The sequence below is a fragment of the Antechinus flavipes genome, chromosome 1, assembly GCF_016432865.1.
Source record: "Antechinus flavipes isolate AdamAnt ecotype Samford, QLD, Australia chromosome 1, AdamAnt_v2, whole genome shotgun sequence".
In the NCBI taxonomy this organism is placed as follows: Eukaryota; Metazoa; Chordata; class Mammalia; order Dasyuromorphia; family Dasyuridae; genus Antechinus; species Antechinus flavipes.
This window is the reverse complement of record NC_067398.1, coordinates 473233006-473253257: the sequence shown is the minus strand read 5'-3', so window position 1 is coordinate 473253257 and position 20252 is coordinate 473233006. Positions and strand designations below refer to the sequence as shown.

General features: G+C 33.9%; 1 protein-coding gene across 1 annotated transcript in view; it reads right to left on the bottom strand.

Moving 5' to 3' along the window:
- PXDNL (peroxidasin like) overlaps window positions 1-20252 on the bottom strand; it is a 559370-nt gene that overhangs the window by 310658 nt on the left and 228460 nt on the right. The gene's annotated exons all lie outside the window — the stretch shown is intronic.

Here is a 20252-nt window from a genome sequence, read left to right as displayed (position 1 = left end):
TCATAAAAAAGAAACATATGTATTAATGAATATTGAAGGAGAAAGGCATCAAATTCTATTTTAGATATGTTGAGTTTAAGAGGTTAATTGATGTAATAATAATGGCCAGAATTTCTAGAATGCTTTAAGGTTTGCAAAGAGCTATACATGTATTAACTCATTTGAGTTTCACAATTCTCTCAGGTATGCTATTATTATACCTGCTTTATAGATGAAGAACATTAGATAAAGAAAAGTTTATGACTTGCCTAGGGTCACCTAAATCATAAGTATCTTATTAAGGATTTGAATGTATGTCTTCATGATCCTAAGTCCAAGATTCTATCCACTATAACTCTCTATCCATTTGAACATTCCCACCAGATGGCAGGTAACAAGGGACTAAAAATAAAGAGAAAAGTTTTAAGATATTTCTATTTTAATGGGTCCATAAATTCATCCTTCCACCAATAAAGATTGCAACACTTCTATCTTTTCTCATTTTATAAAATGTACTTGGTACTCTTTATTTATTGTTTCTCATTTTCCCCACCCTATGTGTCATACTTTTTATTATTACAAGGTAAGATTACATCAACTTTATTTTTTTGGCAGATGCATCATACTAATACGTAGTTTGTGGTCAAATGAAATCCCTAAATCTTTTACACAGAAACCACTTGGAAGCTAGCTCTCCCTAGGCAGCTCATATGCAATTGATATTTTTTTAAATCTAAGAATAGGATTTAGCATTTATCCCTATTAAATTTCATTTTGCTAGTTTCAGCTTGTTGAGATCTTTTGGAATCCTGACTTTACAATCCAATTTAACGCACTAGCTTTTCCAGGTTTGTGTCATTCACATATAGATTTTAATGAACAAGTTTTCTATATCTTCCTCCAAACCACTGATAAAAACATTGAATAGATAAAGAACCAAGTTCAATCTGGATTAGATAATTCAGTATGTGCTTAAATAGATTGAGGTGGTATTAAAATCTAAGACAGATAAAACACAACTAATAAACAAATAAACTTTTCTCATTTAGTCTACAGAAAGTATTTTGAGGTTAATAACCTTGATAAAAGTATTAATGTATTCTGTTCCCTAACAATGCCAGAAATAGGATCTAGAGAACTAAAAGCATTCCAAACTAAAGTTATCTATATAAGAAGCTTGGCTACCTTTGCCAAAATCTTCAATATCAGTATCTTGTTATGTTTCAAATGTGGCTTCAGATACTTTCTATCAGTGTGAGCCTGGGCAAGTCATTTAATCTTGTTTGCAAAAGATAGTTTCTGCCCTCAAGGAATACATTATCCCAATTATCTCTTGGGGAAGAAAATGTAAACAAATATATATAAAGGAAGCTATATATAGCATAAATAAAAAATAAAAAATAAAAAAAGGAAGGACACTAGTATTACGAAGGAAAGGTATTGTATAAACATAATAGAATATCATTACATCAGAAGTAATAAATATGAAAGATTTTGACAAATATAGAAATACTTGTATAAAGTAAACCCTGGTAAAATGAGCACAACTGGTAAACAACTCAATAAATATTAAGCACTTACTATATGCCAGACACTGTGCTGGCAAAGAGTGAGGAAGATCTGAATTTGAATAGTGCCTTATTCACTTACTAGCTGTGTGACTCTGGACAAGTTATTGTGAGGATCAAATGTCATAACATATATAAAACATTTGTAAACCTCAAAGTTCTATTCTAAATGCTAGTACTATATTATTATATAATGATAACTCAATATTAACAATCCATTATGATTTATCTATACTATCCAAAAAGACTCCTTTAGATTATTGAAAAGAATAATCATAAATACTTTAGCACATTGTTTTATCATATAATTATCCTAACTCTGGAAAGCAAACAGCAGACCAATGAGGCAAAATTAAGAGATCCATTATGAGGCTCCAAGTGAGAAGAGCAAGCTCTAGTGAGGTAGAAAAAAAAATCTAAAATAAAACAAAAAGCATATTTCAAGCATATGCATATTTGGTTCCTAAGCAAATCCAGCCAAAACAACAAAAAGCAAAATAAAACCATGAGCCATCTCACTTGGGGAAAACACCAAAATACTATAAATGAGGAGTTTTTTTTACTTGTTTTTCAGAATAATACTTTTAAGTGCATAAATCAAAATAAATAAGATTATAGAAGTAACAATTATATTTAAGTACAGTTTTCAAAAGTTCTTAAAAAAATTCATAGACCCCAAGTTATGAAACCTTGCTATGAACCAACTCAAGGATTCAAACAATACCCCGTTTTCTCAACTACTTGTCACTAGAGCCCTAGTATATAGCACTCCAAAAGCAGAGTCCCCTGAAATGTCCTAATGAGGAGACAAACCATTAAGTCTTCCAAAGCTGCCTTGGTTCTTTCCAAACTGTTTCTAGCCAATAAATTCATAGTTTTCCAAAACATATAAAAACCCAACAACATCTAAATGTAATTTAACAACTTGGCTTCAACCTGACTGATCTTATCATTCTAATATAATATTTACTGAGTATTTGGCATGGAATGGGTACTCAAGAAAATTAATGCAATTCTTCTAAACCATGAAAAAAACATTATGATTCAACAACCATTTACTAAGAGTTATGTTTGGAACTGGAGCTGTAAAGACAAAAATGAATCAGCCCTTGACTTCAAGGAGCTTGCATTCTATTGGGGTAGAGGGAGAAGACATGATATGTATCCAGTTAAATAAATCTAACATATATATAAAATAATATGAAGTCATTTAAAAGAAAGCATGTTAATGACATGGGGGATCAGGAGAGGCTTCATGTAATAGGAGGAATATCTACTAGGTTTTGAAAAAAAGAAGAGATTCCTTTAACTGGCATCAAAAATATAAATTTTCCTCAGATTACTAAATCACTTAAAAATAATAATAATAATAACATTGATATAACACTTTGACATTTGTAAAAGACATATGTATATATGTATATACACACCCACATATAGAGACTGATAAATCTTTTTGCATATAGGTAAATATATATACACTCATGCATATATACGCAAATATGTGGAAGAGTAGGTAAAATTTTGGCCCTGGAATCAGGAAGACCTGAGTTAAAACCCAGCATCAGACACTAAGTAGCTGAATATTCCTGAGCAAGTCACTTAGTCCTGTTTGTCTCGGTTTCCTTGTCTGTAAAATGAGCTGTAAAATGGCATACTTCAGTATCTCTTCCAAGAAACTCCCAATGGTGTCACAAAGAATTGGACTGAAACCCACACACACACAAAGACACATACACATACACATACACATTTAGAGTGTCTCATTTGGAATGAGTAGAGTATCTGATTTGATTCCAACATAATACTCATTAATAAATCAAATTTAAGAATCAAGTTTTAAATTTTTTGGAAATGCTTACTGATAGATTATATTGTTTAATTTTAGGAAACTTGGCACATTAACAACTTGCCCATAATTTATAGTCTTAGAAAATTACCTGGGACTACTAAGAGATTAAGTGATTTACCCAACATTATGTTATGACTCAATGTGATGCCTTTGTTTTGTTAAAATTCATAAAGACATCATTTATTTTCAACCTACATCCATTTATTATTTTTCTTTTCCTAATTCAATATTAGTTGATTGGCTGAATTTGTACCGCTAGCATACAATTTATACACAAGATATTTCCTGCTGCCTTTCCCTAGTCTCGAAGCATTGATAGTAGCCGGTTACAATATGTAGTTATTTTATACTTGGGTGGCAAAACTTACTCTGTAGCAAAAGATGTCAAGTCTAAGAGTTCAACAGCATTTTCCATCAACATAATTATTAAAACTAAGAATGAGTTTCTTGTAAGTGGAGGTAAAACATATGGTAAAAATTACCATATTAACTTCAAGATTGACCCTTTATATACTGTACCTCAGAAGTTCAGATAAGCTCATAGATATCCTCATTCCAATTTCTCCTCTCACAGAATAGCTGCATACCCAGAGATTGGCTAGCTCTAACTTTCCTGCAGGGTTTTAGAGGTATCCATGAGGCTCAGGGGGGGAGTCTCTGAGGTCATCAACTTATATTCCCAACAGTTGTATTTGCTTCCAAAACTATCAGTATTAGAACTATCAATAACCAATCTTAAATAGCATTTACAATTATATATTTACTAAGGTGGTACAGGGCTAACAATTTGTATCCCAAAAATCTAATATTATTTAGATTCTCCTATTCTAAGGCAAAGTCCGAATGCACAATAACCTTTTACAACTTGGTTATGAAACAACCATGATAGTTTCCAAATGTAAATTTTAATTTATTTAATACCACTAATATGAAATGAAAGGGAAAGGGAAAGGAATAAGCATAATTAAATACCTACTATGTGCTAGATACTTTATAAATATTATCTCATATGATTCTCACAATAACGTCATGAAATAAATACCATGATTACTCCCATTTTTTACAATTGAGAAAATTGAGATAGTCAGAGATCAAATAACTTGCCCAAAGTCATACAGCTAGGAAGTATCTGAGATTGGATTTGAACTCATCTTGGTAACTCCAGGGCCAGCATTCTATCCATTGTTCTATCTAGCTGCTTATAATAATATATATTTTAACATTGTTAATGGTTTGTTTCTGATATAACTGACTTTGACTAAAAGCAGAGACACTGTGTTCTTTTTAAAAATTCTACCAAAAAAATCAAATAAAATATAGCTAGATGATCTCAGTATCTTCCAGCTCTAAAATTTTTACTGTCAGGAAGGCTGCTGGATTATTTCCTTTGACTCTTTTTTTCTTGGCAGTGAAAAGCTAACACAAAGACATTAATTTGGCAACTAAAGATTTCCTTTTGGCTAGGACAGTTTCCCCAATTTATAATCTAAACCACTAAAAATATGGTATTTTCTATTTTTCTTCTCTTTCTGTGTCTTTCTGTCTCTCTGTGTTTGTCTTCATGTGTGTCTGTCTCTGTATGTATGTCTGTCTCTTTCTCTCTGTGTCTGTCTCAATCTTTCTGCGTCTCTTTTTTTCTCTTTGCCTCTCTGTTTCTGTGTGTGTGTGTCTGTCTGTATCTGTGTGTGTATGTGTCTCTGTGTGTCTGTCTTGGTCTCTTAGTCTTTCTGTCTGTCTGTCTCTCTCTCTCTCTCTCTCTCTCTCTCTCTCTCTATCTATCTATCTATCTATCTATCTATCTCTGTGTGTGTGTGACTCTTTCTCTCTCCTATGTCTCTCTGTCTCTCTTCCTTCTATTTCTCCTCCCTCTCTCTTCCCACCCTGCTCTGCCCCTGGACTTCTACATGAAAGGCAAAATATGTGAAAGATCAACCTTAAAATCAAGAAGTAGATTCTTGTCCTGTGAAAGATCAACCTTAAAATCAAGAAGTGGATTCTTGTCCTGCCTCTACCACACTGGCTGTATGGCCTTTGCCAAGTTATTTAATCTCTCAATGCCCCAAGCAATTTTTATGACTGCAAGTCTCAAAAGAGTTATTAATTTGCATTAGTAGAAGCAATTTTTTTCACCAATGTTTTCCTGGATCAAGGAAATTACAAATGAGGAAAGAGGAAATGGGAACAGCTAAAGTTCATATAATATTTTATGCTTACTAATTGTTATCTCTTGATCAGCAGTTACACCAATGGTGTGAAATGGTGAATCTCAGAACCCATGTTATAGGAAAACAGTAGTCTGGACTTTATCAGAATAGCTTTATTATCCCACACTTGGCCCTTCTCAAAAGGAAAAAAAAAATGTACCTCAGGGAGGCACGTAAGAGGAGATACCTGATGAAAGGAATTCAGACATCAAGAAATGTTCTTTGGTTTAATGGAAAGGTCACTATTCAGGCCCTTGTCTAACTTTATTCAGCAATAAAAGCTCAACCCTTGTTTGGCCAGGAGGCTATATGTTACACTCAACATTCGGAGGGGACTCTCCTAAGCTCCCTAAGTTTCTCAAAAAGCTTGATTTTTCTATCTTGATTCCACTCCCTTTCACTATGGCAATACCGAAGTTTTAATCTAGGGATATGGAGAGTGTGAATTGATTCCATCAGCCTTCTGAATTAACCTAGACCTACAGGAATATTCTGCCCTTTTCCTTACTTCATTTTTTGTTGTTTATTGTCACTATCATCACTCTTCAAGATCTCATTTGGTGCTTTCTTGGCAAAGATACTGAAGTGATTTGTTATTTCATTCTGCTTCCCATTTTACAAATGAGGAAACTGAGGCAAAGAAGATGAAATGACTTGCCCAGGATCATACAGCTAGTGAGTTTTGAGGCTATGTTTTAATTCAGGTCTTACTGAGTCTAGGCCCTACATTTTATCCACTGTACCACCTAGCTGTCTTAAGCATGGTAAAAAGGAGTCAACTAAATGAATGTTTAACTATATAGATGATTTACTCATTATCAGTGAAGCAAAAAAATTGAAATCAAACAAGTCAAGACAATTACCAAGAAGGCTATATGTCCATCTCTCTACAAGGATATAGTAGCCTCCTAAGGTATGTTAAACAAAGAAAACCTGGAGAATTTTTTTAAAGTCCTCAAAAAAAAAGCAGAGTCAGGGTTAGAATACAACCAGCAGTAATGGCTTTATAAAAATCCTCTTTCCCACTGACAAGGAGTCTGAATATTGAGCCACCAATTCCACGAGAGTTTCTTTCCCTATCCTATCCCACCTCTAGCAAGAATCAATTTCAGTCCCCAGGTGAAAACTTTCTGCTCCTTCTCTACAATCAGCATCAATGCCCAGATCCAAGCTTCTTGCTGTCTCTCCATACCCCAGACCCTCAAATCCGGGTTCTGTCATATACCTAGATAAGAATCCTATAAAAACTCACCAAACTTTATTAGCTTTCCTATTAAATAGGAAAGTTCTCTATTCCCTCGGGGATCCCAGTAGGATGCACAATTTTCCTTGGGTCCCAGCAGACCTAGGCACCTAATGTTCTTTGGTTTGTGAGTATTTCCCCTATCACTATCCTCTTCACTGCCTAAGGATCTCCATGATTCTTTATACCGGCCTATTGGCATTCCCAGTATGTGGGAAGACACTTTCAAGAAATGCAAGAAGCCCCAAACTAGTCTATAAACATGTCTCAAACTAGGTTAAAAAAAAAAAAAGGTATATTTCTGATGCTTGGACTCAAATTTCATTCTTGTAGGACTGCAAAAAGAAAGAAGTTTTAATTTTTCACACTCTCCCAGTTGTCTTAGTTGCTCTAGAAATTGCTGCCTCCTAATGTTGCTATTCTGCTAACTCAGCTTCTCTTGGTCCTGCCTAGAGACTCACAGTCCCTATTATATCTCTACTCCTATGAAAACTGTGTATGAATATGTCCCTACAGGTCACAACTTGATCAGGTCCCCACTCCTGAATTGCCATCCAGGGAAAACAGACACACACACGTGTCAGCACTATTAACTTGTTTTACCTTCTCTCTCTATGTCTTTACTCCTTCTCTTCTAAATTTTGCATTATTCCATGCCCTGTATTATTTAGGTACATTGAGCAGATTCCAGGATACTGGATGCTTAGCTCTTTCCATGACTCAAAAGGAGAGTAAGGAGGACAAAAGTGGGGAAGTACAAAAGTATGCCTGTCCTCAGGCCTGGAGCTTCCTTAGGTCTATTCTTGCACAGAGAAATCGAAATCATCTCAAATTCAACAAGACTGTTGTCAGTCAGTTACCAGGGTCAAGAGATAAAGAAAAGACTTTTCCTTCACTTTAAATATTTCAATTAGCACTATTTCCAAACAGTGCCATACTGATCATTAATGGATTGATTTTCTTTTAAAATATATACATATATGTATATATATATATATATATATACATTTACATAGATGTGTGTGTAGATATATATTATATAAATATAGATTATATATGTAGATTTAATTCCCATAATTCCCTTTTATAATTATATATTAAGAGTGATAAGAAATAATTAACAAAGGGAGTGAGGGATTGGGGAAGGTTCCCTATAGAAGGGGGGTTTTAATTAACTCACCAAAGAGGAAATTGTAGCTCAAATAAACTGAACAATTCATCTGGGATCACACAGCTAATAAAAAAGACCAAATTGTCTTCTTAAGCCATCACTTCTTCCACTGCCATATTGTCACACAAAATGTGAATACACACTGGAGTAATAGGTCTTGTGTGTGCATAAATGTATTTTGTAATCATGTAGTGTATGTATGAATGAAGAAGGGGACTTTTAAAAGTCCCTAAACATCACATTATATATATATATATATATATATATATATATATATATATATAAACAGCTGCTCATATTCTTTCTAACCTGCTCAGCCCTATTATTCTATACCATATTGTCATATGTAATCGCTACAGGTGAATCTTAAATTGATTTGGGGAAACAAAGATCAACTACCAACTTCATCTTCAGTGTTATGAATTGTTTCCAGGGCTGGCATGTGTTGGCACCAGGGCCGGAGGCACTGAAGCTGACAAACTTTCCCCTAAAGAGTACTAATATAGGAGGTTGGCAGCTACTCCAGTTTGTAGAAATCAATTAAGCCATCAATAAGTCCTTCTCATTCTGAAAGCTCAGATTCCTTCAAAAAGCACAGAAAAATGAATTCTAAGATAAAGAATATCTAAGGATCTACATGTAGCTACATTGTGTACACTGGTATTTGTACATTGGTATCCTTCTTTTCTTCCTTTCTATGGATTAAAGCTTATTATTTACAAAGCATATGCATGGATAATTTTTTCAACATTGACCTTTGCAAAACCTTTCATTCCAAATTTTCCCTTCTTTCCCCCCAGCCCCTCCCCTAGCTGGCAAGTAATCCAATACATGTTAAATATGTTAAAATATATGTTAAATCCAATACATGTATAAATATTTATACAGTTATCTTATTGCACAAGAAAAATCAATTCAAGAAGGAAGAAAAAAAACTGAGAAAGAAAACAAAATGCAAGAAAATAATAACAGAGAGAGTGAGAATGCTATGTTGTCTTCCACTCTCTGTTCCCACGGTTCTCTCTCTGGATGCAGATGGCTCTCTTCATCACTGAACAATTGGAACTGATTTGAATCATGTCAATGTTTAAAAGAGCCACTTCTATCAGAACTGATCATCATATAGTATTGTTGTTGTCATGTATAATGATCTTCTGGTTTGTTCATTTCATTTTGCATCAGTTCATGTAGGTCTCTCCAAGCCTCTCTGAAATCATTTTTCTAGTCATTTCTTACAGAACAATAATATTCCATAATATTCATATGCCACAATTTATTCAGGCATTCTCCAGTTGATGGGCATCCATTCAGTTTCCAGTTTCTTGTACTACAAAGAGGGCTGTCATAACATTTTTGCACATGTGGATCCTTTTCACTCTTTTAAGAGCTCTTTGGGATATAATCCCAGTAGAAACACTGCTGGGTCAAAGGGTATGCACAGTTTGATAACTTTTTTTTTTAATTAATTTTATTTTATTTAATAATAACTTTGTATTGACAGAATCCATGCCAGGATAATTTTTACACGACATTATCCCTTGCAATCGCTTATGTTTCGTTTTTTCCCCTCCTTCCCTCCTCCCCCCCCCCCAGGATGGCAAGCAGTCCTATATGTGTTAAATATGTTGCAGTATATCCTAGATACAATACATATTCGCAGAACCGAATAGTTCTCTTGTTGCACAGGGAGAATTGGATTCAGAAGGTAAAAATAACTCGGGAAGAAAATCAAAAATGCAAATAGTTCACATTCATTTCCCAGTATTCCTTCTTTGGGTGTAGCTGTTTCTGTCCATCATTTCTCCAATGAAACTCAGTTAAGTCTCTTTGTCAGAGAAATCCACTTCCATCAGAATACATCCTCATACAATATCGTTGTCGAAGTGTATAATGATCTCCTGGTTCTGCTCATCTCACTTAGCATCAGTCCTTGTAGGTCTCTCCAAGCCTCTCTGTATTCATCCTGCTGGTCATTCCTTACAGAGCAATAATATTCCATAACATTCATATACCACAATTTACCCAGCCATTCTCCAATTGATGGGCAAGTTTGATAACTTTTTGAGCATAGTTCCAAATTGCTCTCCAGAATGGTTGGATCCATTCACAGTTCCACCAACAATGTATCAGTGTCCCAGTTTTCCCACATCCCCTGCAACATTCATCATTATCTTTTCCTGTCATCTTAGCCAATCTGACAGGTGTGTAGTGGTATCTCAGAGTAGTTTTAATTTGCATTTTTCTAATCAAGAGTGATTTGGAGCACCTTTTCATGTGGCTACAAATAATTTCAATTTCTTCATCTGAAAATTGTCTATTCTTATGCTTTGACCATATATCTATCTATTGGAGAATGACTCCAATTGTGAACTATTATAAATATGAGTCAGCTCTCTATAAATTTTAGAAATGAGGCCTTTATCAGATCCTTTGGATATAAAAATGTTTTCCCAGTTTTTTGCTTCCCTTCTAATCTTGTCTGCATTAGTTTTGTTTGTACAAAACTTTTTAACTTAATATAATAAAAATTATATATTTTGTGATTAATAATGATCTCTAGTTCTTCTTTGGTCACAAATTCCTTCATCTTCCATAAATCTGAGAGGTAAACTATCCTATGTTCTTCTAATTTGTTTATAATAGCATTCTTTATGTCTACATGAACCATTTTGACCTTATCTTATTATATGTTGTTACATGTGGGTCTATGCCTACTCTCTGCCATACTAGGTTCCAATTTTCCCAGCAGTTTTTATCAAATAGTGAATTCTAATCCCCAAAACTGGCGCCTTTGGGTTTGTCAAATATTAGATTGTTGTAGTCATTGACTATTTTGTTCTGTGAACCTAATTTATTCTACTGATCAACTTCTCTATTTCTTAACCAGTACAAAATGGTTTTGATGACTGCTGCTTTATAATATAGTTTTAGATTTGGTATAGCTAGGCCACCTTTATTTGCTTTTCTCTTCATTAATTCCTTTGAAATTCTTAACCTTTTGTTTTTCCAGATGAATTTTGTTATTTTTTCTAAGTCAGAAAAATAGTTTCTTGGGAGTTTGATTGGTATAGCACTGAATAAATAGATTAGTTTAGGGAGAATTGTCATTTAGGGAGTATTGTCATCATTATTATATTTGCTTAACCTATCCAAGATTTGATATTTTTCCAATTACTTAAATCTGATTTTATTTCTGTGGAAAGTGTTTTGTATTTTTGCTTATATAATTTCTGACTTTCCCTTGGCAGATAAATTCCCAAATATTTTATATTATCAAAAATTATTTTAAATGGAATTTCTCTTTGTATGTCTTCCTGTTGGATTTTGTTAATGATATATAAGAATGCTGATAATTTATGTGGATTTATTTTGTATTCAGCAACTTTGCTAAAGTGGTGGATTATTTCTAAGAGCTTTTTAGTTGATTCTCTGAAGTTCTCTAAGTATACCATCATATCATCCGCTAAGAGTGATAATTTGTTTTCCTCATTACCTAATCTAATTCCTTTAATCGCTTTATCTTCTCTTATTGCCAAACCTAGCATTTCTAATGCAATATTGAATAATAATGGTGATAGTGGGCAGCCTTGTTTCACCACTGATCTTCTTGGGAATGGTTCTAGTTTAATCCTATGCTTACTGATGGTTTTAAGTAGATGCTACTGATTATTTTAAGGAAAAGTTCATTTATTCCTATACTCTCAAGTGCTTTTAATAGGAATGGATGTTGAATTTTATTAAATGCTTTTTCTGCATCTATTGAAATGATCACATGGTTTTTGTTAACTTGGTTATTGATATAGTCAGTTTCCTAATATTGAACCAGCTTTGTATAAATCCTACTTGGTCATGGTGTATTATCCTGGGAATGATTTTCTGTAATCCCTTTGCTAATATTTTATTTAAGATTTTTATATCAATGTTCATTAGGGAGATTAGTCTATAATTTTCTCTGTTTTCATCCTATCTGGTTTAGGTATCAATACCATGTTTGTGTTATAAAAAGAATTTGGTAGGAGTCCTTCATTCCCTATTTTTTCAGATAGGTTATATAGTATTAGAGTTGATTATTCCTTAAATGTTTGGTAGAATTCACATGTAAATCCATCTGGTTCTGGAGGTTTTTTCTTAGGGAGTTGATTAATAGCTTGTTCTATTTCTTTCTCTAAAATGGGACTATTTAAGTAATTTATTTTCTCCTGTTAATCTGGGCAATCTGTATTTTTGTAAGTATTCCTCCATTTCACTTAGATTATCAAATTTACAGGCATAAAGTTGGGCAAAGTAACTCCTAATAATTGCTTTAATTTCCTCTTCATTGGTTGATAGTTCTTCCTTTACATTTTTGAGACTAACGATTTGATTTTCTTCTTTCCTTTGTCTAATCAAATTAACTAAAGGGTTATCTACTTTGTTGTTGTATCTTTTTTTTCAAAAAACCAGCTCTTAGTTTTATTAATTCAATATTTTTTTTACTTCAAATTTTATTGATCTCTCCTTTTAGCTTTAGAATTTCAAGTTTGTTATTTGCTTGGAGGTTTTTAATTTGTTCTTTTTCTAGATTTTTTAGTTGCAAGCCCATTTCATTGATCTTCTCTTTCTCTATTTTATCCAAGTAAGCATCTAGAGATATAAAATTTCCCCTAATTACTGCTTTTGATGCATCCCATAAATTTTGGTATGTTGTCTCATTATTATCATTCTCTTGGATGAAATTATTGATTGTGTCTATGATTTGCTGTTTCATCCATTCATTCTTTAAGATGAGATTATTTAGTTTCCAATTTCTTTTTGATCTATCTTCCCCTGGCCCTTTATTGAATGTAATTTTTATTGCATTGTGATCTGAAAAAAAAAATGCATTTACTATTTCTGCATTTATGCATTTGATTTTGAGGTCTTTGTGTCCTAACATATGGTCAATTTTTGTATAGGTTCCACAAACTACCAAGAGGAAAGTGTACTCCTTTCTGTCTTCATTCAATGTTCTCCAAAAATGTATCATATCTATTTTTTCTAGTATTCTATTTACCTCTTTAACTTCTTTCTTATTTGTTTTGTGGTTTGCTTTATCTAGTTCTGAGACAGCAACATTGAGATCTCCCATTATTATAGTTTTGCAGTCTATTTCTTCTTGCAGCTCTCTTAATTTCTCTTTTAAGAATTTAGATGCGACACCAGTTGGTGCATATATGTTTAATATTGATATTGCTTCATTATCTATACTACCCATTAGCTTTTAATCTTCCTTATCTCTTTTAATTTGATCTTTTTTTGCTTTTGCTTGATCTGAGATTAGGATGGCTACCCCTACTTTTTTACTTTACCTGAAGCATAATAGATTCTACTCCAGCCTTTTACCTTTACTCTGTATGTATTGCTGTGCTTTAAATGTATTTCTTGTAAACAAAACATTGTATAATTCTGGCTTTTAATCCAGTCTGCTAACCACTTACATTTTATGGAAGAATTCACCCCATTCACATGTACAGTTAAAACTACTAATTCTATATTTCCCGCCATCTTACTATCCCCAGATTACACTTTTTCTCTTTCCTTTTCCCCTTTCCCTCCTCCTCAGTATTTTACTTATGAGCACTACTTGCCTTAAGCAGTCCTTTAGAGATCCTCCCCTTTTCTGATACCTTTCCCCTACTATTTCTGCTTTCCCTTCTATTTAACCTTCCCTTTTCCCCTTTCCCCTCCCACTTTTCTATAAGGTAAGAGATGTTTCTAGGTGAAAACAAATATATCTAATGTTCTTTCTTCGAGCCAAATTTGATGAGAGTAAGATTCACACAGTATTTGCCATCCTCCCTTCTTTCAATTTTCTTTGCCTCTTCCTGAGATGTAATTTTCCTCATTTTACCTCCATTTTCTGCTTTTTTTTCTGCTACAATCCCCTTTTCACCTCTAGTTTCTTTTTTGTATTATAACAGTAAAATCAGATTGTACATGTACTCTCTATGTATACCCATAGCAAAAATGCAGTTCTCAAGAGTTTTTTTTTTTTTTTTTTTTTTTTTTTTTTTTTTTTTTTTACCTTTTTATGCTTCTTTTGAGTTCTATATTTGGAGGTCAAATTTTTTGTTTAGCTCTAATCTTTTCATCAAAAATAAATGGAATTCACCATTTTTATTGAATGTCCATCTTCTTCCCTGAAAGAAAATACTCAGTTTAGTGGGGTAATTTATTCTTGGCTGCCTTCCAAGTTCCTTCACCTTTTGGCAAAGATCCCAGGCTCTTTGATCCTTTAAAGTGAAAGCTGCTAGGTCCTGAGTAATCCTTATTATGGCTCCTTGGTATTTGAATTGTTTCTTTCTTGCTACTTGTAATATTTTTTTCTTGATCCTATAGTTCTGAAATTTAGCTATGATATTCCTTAGGTTTTTGATTTGGGGGTCTCTTTCAGGAAGTGTTTGGTGAATTCTTTCAATGGTCATTTTACCTTCTGATTCTATGATATCTGGGCAATTCTCTTTTCTGATTTTCTGAAAGATAGTGTCTAGGCTCTTTTTTTCATCATGTATTTCTGGGAATCCAATAATCCTTAGATTGTCTCTCCTAGATCTATTTTCCAAGTCAATTGTTTTCCCAATTAGGTATTTTACATTTTTTCTATTTTTTTTCGTTTTTTTTTTTTTTGTTTTGCTTGATTGATTTTTATTGTCTCATTGAGTCATTCATTTCCATTTGTTCAGTTCTCAGTTTTAGTGAATTATTTTCTTCATTTACTTTTTTTAACTGCTTTTTGTATTTGTCAATTTGAATTTTTAAATAAATTGTTTTGTTCTATAGAATGTCTTTCCATTTCACAAATTTTGTTTTTTAAGGAGTTATTTTCTTTTCTGTTTCACAATTTCTGTTTTTCTGCAAGTTGCTTTTTTTTCCATTTTATCAAATCTATCTTTTAATGAGTTATATGCCTTTTCCAAACTTTCTTACAAAGTTCTCATTTCCTTTCCCCATTTTTCTTCTAGCTTTCTTTTAAGAGCCTTTTTAATTTCTTCTAGGAGAGACTTGTGTGATGGGGACCGGGTTACATGACCTTTTAGGGCTTTATCTGGAGATAATCTGCTCTTTAGTTTCCTCAGGGTTTGAAATCTATTCTTCTCTTTCATCATAAAAGTCATCAGAGTCCTCTTTACTTTTTATTCATTTTTTTAAAAGTTTAAGGTTTGCTTTTAGGGCAGGGAAGGTTTTCCAAGCTTCCTCTACAAGCAGTGGCTTTCTCTATAAGCAACCACGGCTATGTCGGATCAGTACTAACTCACTCCCAGTGCTGGATGGTCATAGTCAGGTCCCATGAGATTTTGGCATTTCAGGGTTCACTATTGATCTTTAGTGTTTGTGTTAGATATTTTTGACTTCTCTGCTGGTCTACTGGCTTACAGGGCAGAGTGGCCAACACTGCTGTAGATTCCTGTAGATTCCTCACTGTAGATTCTCTGCCATGCAGAGTCCACACCACCAGTGGAGTCAGCACTGCTCTGAGACTCTGTGGCATTTGTACTCAGTTGCTTGTGTTTTGCTGACTCCTTCCCATTTCCAGTTGAAACAGATCTTTTCTGGCAATCTTTGAAATTATCTTCTATTGGTAATTTGTTGTACCCTCAAAATTTGTGGATTCTGCCAGTCCAGAGCTAATTCAGAGGCTGGATTTGCTAATTAATCTGAGGGTTGTAGGAAAAGGTCAGAAAGAAACCTGTGTTATCTCTGCCATCTTGGCTCCCTACACTGGAATCCTTTTAAGGATAATACTATGCAGCTAGAAGTCAGTAACTCTTTAAAAAAAAAAAAAATGATTACAAAGAAAGGGAGGAGGAGAAGGCATGGATTTCAGTGATGAAGCTGCTAATATAACAGAAAAAGTCAGGTTTCCTCATTGCTTAAGCATCTTTTGTATTTGTTTCAAGTATTAGAATGTTGAGATACAAAGAGCCGGTCCAAAGAATTAGTGGACTCCTTTAAAAACATTATTTTAAATCTTGTTTTTCAGAGATAGATTTCAAGAAAACATAAATGAAAAATGCACAGGACAGAAGTAGTTATTAAAAAAAATTCTATCAGAGGCAATTATATGGCATAGTAAAGTCAAATCCAACCTTAGATACTTTACACTTACTAGCTGTGTGATCTTGGTCAAGTCATTTAACCCAAATTGCCTTGCAAAAAAATAATCCTTCCCCCAAATCATCGCCCTCATGAGGTCATTGTTGTTCTTCAAGAACAAAAACCTGACAACAAAAATAATATTGAAAATGCATATGTGTCTCATAAAATAATTTAAATCCTTGGGGCAGCTAGATGGCACAGTGAATAGAGCACTGACTCTACAGTCAGGAGGACCTAAGTTCAAATCCCATCCCAGACACTTAATACTTCCTAGCTGTGTGATCCTGGGCAAGTAACTTAATCCCAATTGCCTTAGCAAAAATAATAATAACAATTAATTAATTAATTAAATCCTTTCATCAGAAAGCTTCCCAAATTCCACCTGGATTCATATGAAGATTCAAGGACTTTTTTGGTGTATAATTGGATTTAGCTCTTGTTTTCCTAGAGATTCCCCTCAAGTTGTCATAGTCCTATTTCCATCAGAAGAATCAGCTCTTACAAGAGCTCTACTTTTCTTCTCTACTTTTATCTCCCCCCCACCCCCACCCATATAAACACCCTGGCTTCATGTCAGCATATTATTAGCAAATTTCTTGCTTTCTAATCTAATAGTGGCTAATATAAGCAAGGTAAAGGAGGAATAACAGTCATCTGAGATAGCAAATGGGGTAAGTCACTTGGGTGGGGTTCTCATCTGGGCCCAATAGCTGTACAGGAGAACAGACAAGGACAAGGATTTGTTTAAGACTAGCAAAGAAGATGCTGAGCAGGAAATTAAGCCAGTGGTGACAATTAAAGAACCCCAAAGCTCATTCTAGTAGTCATGTCACTAAGAGTGACATTTCATGGTTCCAAGATTTTTAATCTTTGAATTCTTATATTGATGATTCCTACAGTTCCTCGATTTCTACTTTGATTCCTTTGTCAGCTTCTAGATCCTTTGCAACAAGTTCCTGATTCACACTTTTCAACTTTTCTCCTTATGAGACTTAAGCTCCCTAAGTCTTCCTCCTTCGGGTTCCCTTTGTATTATTATGCCAGGCTGTCAGAATATTAATTTCACCAAATCATAGGATCAAATCTTTAGAGCTAAAAGAACTTTTTAAAGGCATCCAGTCTAAACCTGTCATTTTACAGAAAAAGACACTTAAGCCTAAGGTAATTGTGATTTACCCAGTATTTGACCTCAGGACCTCTAACTGAAAATCTAATGCTCTTTGTATTTTAATGTGCTTCTTTTCATATAGAAGGAGCCAGATAGAAGGAGTATGCTTTTAATAACTGTTCATAGAACTAATGTTTATAAAAGTTATGCCTTTCTGATATTCACATAGGTAATAAGTTCTATATTGGATCCTATGAGTCCAAATCCATTACTCTTCAATACACCCTTAAAATTTCCTGGCTTTCTTCTATACATCTTTAGACCATCCTATCTTGTGTTTTCCAGGGGAAAGATTAGTTGGTTGTTTGTTTTTGTTTTTGTTTTTTTTTTTTTTTTTCTGTAAGTATCTCAGATTAGCTAGGTCTGAACTTCAACAGAAGTCAACAACATTAATCTCATCATTATTTAATCTAATCATTTTAGATAATGGCTAGTGGTATAAGACTACTGAAATTCTGATGGTACTGTTTATTTTTCAGCATTTATTAAGAGCTTACCATGTGGCACTATATCACTAAGTTCTAGAAATATACCAACAACCCCTGACCCCCAAAGATTTTCCATTCTACTTTGGGGATATAACATATGCATGGATAAATAAATAAATTCAAAGTGGAACTCTGAGAAAGTCACTTAATCCTGTTTGCCTCAGTTCTATATCTATAAAATGAAATGAAGAAGAAAAAAATAGCAGAGTACTTTAGTATCTTTACTAAGAAAATACCCTTAATGGGGTCATGACATTAGACATTACTGAAACAACTGAATGACAAAGTTATTCAAAATAAAAAATGGGAACTGGATCTTTGATTTCATTGATACAGGAAATTCTTGAATCAGCATTTTCTCAGCAATTTACAATTTTAGAATGAATGTGACTTAGAGGTTAAGTAACTGACCAGGCTCAAGCATCCAGGATGTGCCAGAGTTAGGTTTTCCAGGCTCAGCATACTGCTCTATATCTACTAGGATACACACACACACACACACACACACACACACACACTCACACTCTCTCTCTCATACATTCATATACAAAAAAAATGTGATTTTGTAAATGTATGTATAACATTATATATACAAAATTATTCAAAGTAATTTGAAGAGGGAGAAAACATTAGAACCCCATATAGAATGTAACCTCTGAGCTGTGTAAAAATCACTAGGTAGTCTTAGGCAATATTCTTTATCCTTTGTTCTTGAAGAAGGACCATTACATCAAGAAGTTGATGCCATGACATGCAAGTGAAATGGATATAAATGAGGGAGGGTTATGCAAGGTCAATAGCCTTACTTTCCCTTCCAGAGCCATATGGGTCCAGTGGCAAGATTTAGATCAAGACAAGTGGACACGGTCTTAGATGAAACAGATCTCAGATTTACCGAGGCCACACAATTCAGTAATCAGGCAATATGCAACATTCAGCCAAACTCCAGTCTGCTAGGCTGTTTCTCTGATCCATTCTGGAGTTCTGAACTCCTATCCCAATTGGAGTAGATGAGCCTTGACTATTAAATTAATGACCCTGATATCTTCTCAACTGGTGTGGAATCTATCCCATTATTTTCTTGTCATATAACAAATGAAAATTGGAAACTACTTATGAGAATGGGTGGCTGAATGGATGTGTATTGAGTCCTCTGGGCACTGAAGCACATATTAGAAATGGCTTCTGACTTACAGGTATTTAAATGTTAAGCAAAAAGTTCGACATATGTCGATCAACTACTGTCTTTCTACTTGTTTTTTTTTCACCTTCACTCACTGAAATGCCAAGTCATAATACCAGTAAAAATCAATTGACAAGCGTTCCTTCAGATTATTTTTTAAAAATAAATTTCCTATGGAGAACGTTTCTTTTTTCTTCTTGGTTTTCATTTTGTATTGTTTCATGGTGATAAAGACTGTTTGTTCCAAGAAAAGTCCAAGATATCTGCATGAGATATGATAGTTTAAAGGAATGTAAAAGAAATCCAAGAAGATTTTTAAATGTTGTAAAAAGAATACTGGATTTGCATCCATAGGACACAAGCTAGAATCTTTGCTCTATTTATTATCAATGTGAATTTCAGCAAGGCACATAACTTTTATAAGCATTGATTCTATGAAAAAATATTTATCGAAATCAAACTCAGTTGTAAGGGCTGTTCTAGGACAGGGAAAGACAGGAACAAAACAGTCTCTGTGGTTTCAAGAAATTTAGATTTTATTGGGAGATATAATGTTTTCTTTTTTTTTTTTAATAACTTTTTATTGACAGAACCCATGCCAGGGTAATTTTTTACAACATTATCCCTTGTACTCTCTTCTGTTCTGATTTTTTTCCCTTCCCTCCCTCCACCTCCTCCCCCAGATGACAAGCAGTCCTTTACATGTTAAATAGGATACAGTATATCCTAGACACAATATACGTATGCAGAACCGAACAGTTCTCTTGTTGCATGGGGAGAATTGGATTCAAAAGGTATAAATAACCCGGGAAGAAAAGCAAAAATTCAAACAGTTTACATTCATTTCCCAGTGTTCTTTCTTTGGGTATAGCTGCTTCTGTCCATCCTGGACCAAGTGAAACTGAATTAACTCTCTTTATCGAAGAGATCCACTTCCATCAGAATACATCCTCAAACAGTATTGTTGTTGAGGTATATAATGCTCTCCTGGTTCTGCTCATTTCAGTTACCATCAGTTCATGTAAGTCTCACCAGTCCTCTTTGTATTCATCCTGCTGGTCATTTCTTACAGAACAATAATATTCCATAACATTCATATACCACAATTTACTCAATTTTCTCCAATTGATGGGCATCCATTCATTTTCCAGTTTCTAGCCACTATAAACAGGGCTGCCACAAACATTTTGGCATATACAAGTCCCTTTCCCTGTTTTATGATCTCTTTGGGATATAAGCCCAGTAGAAACACTGCTGGATCAAAGAGTATGCATAGTTTGA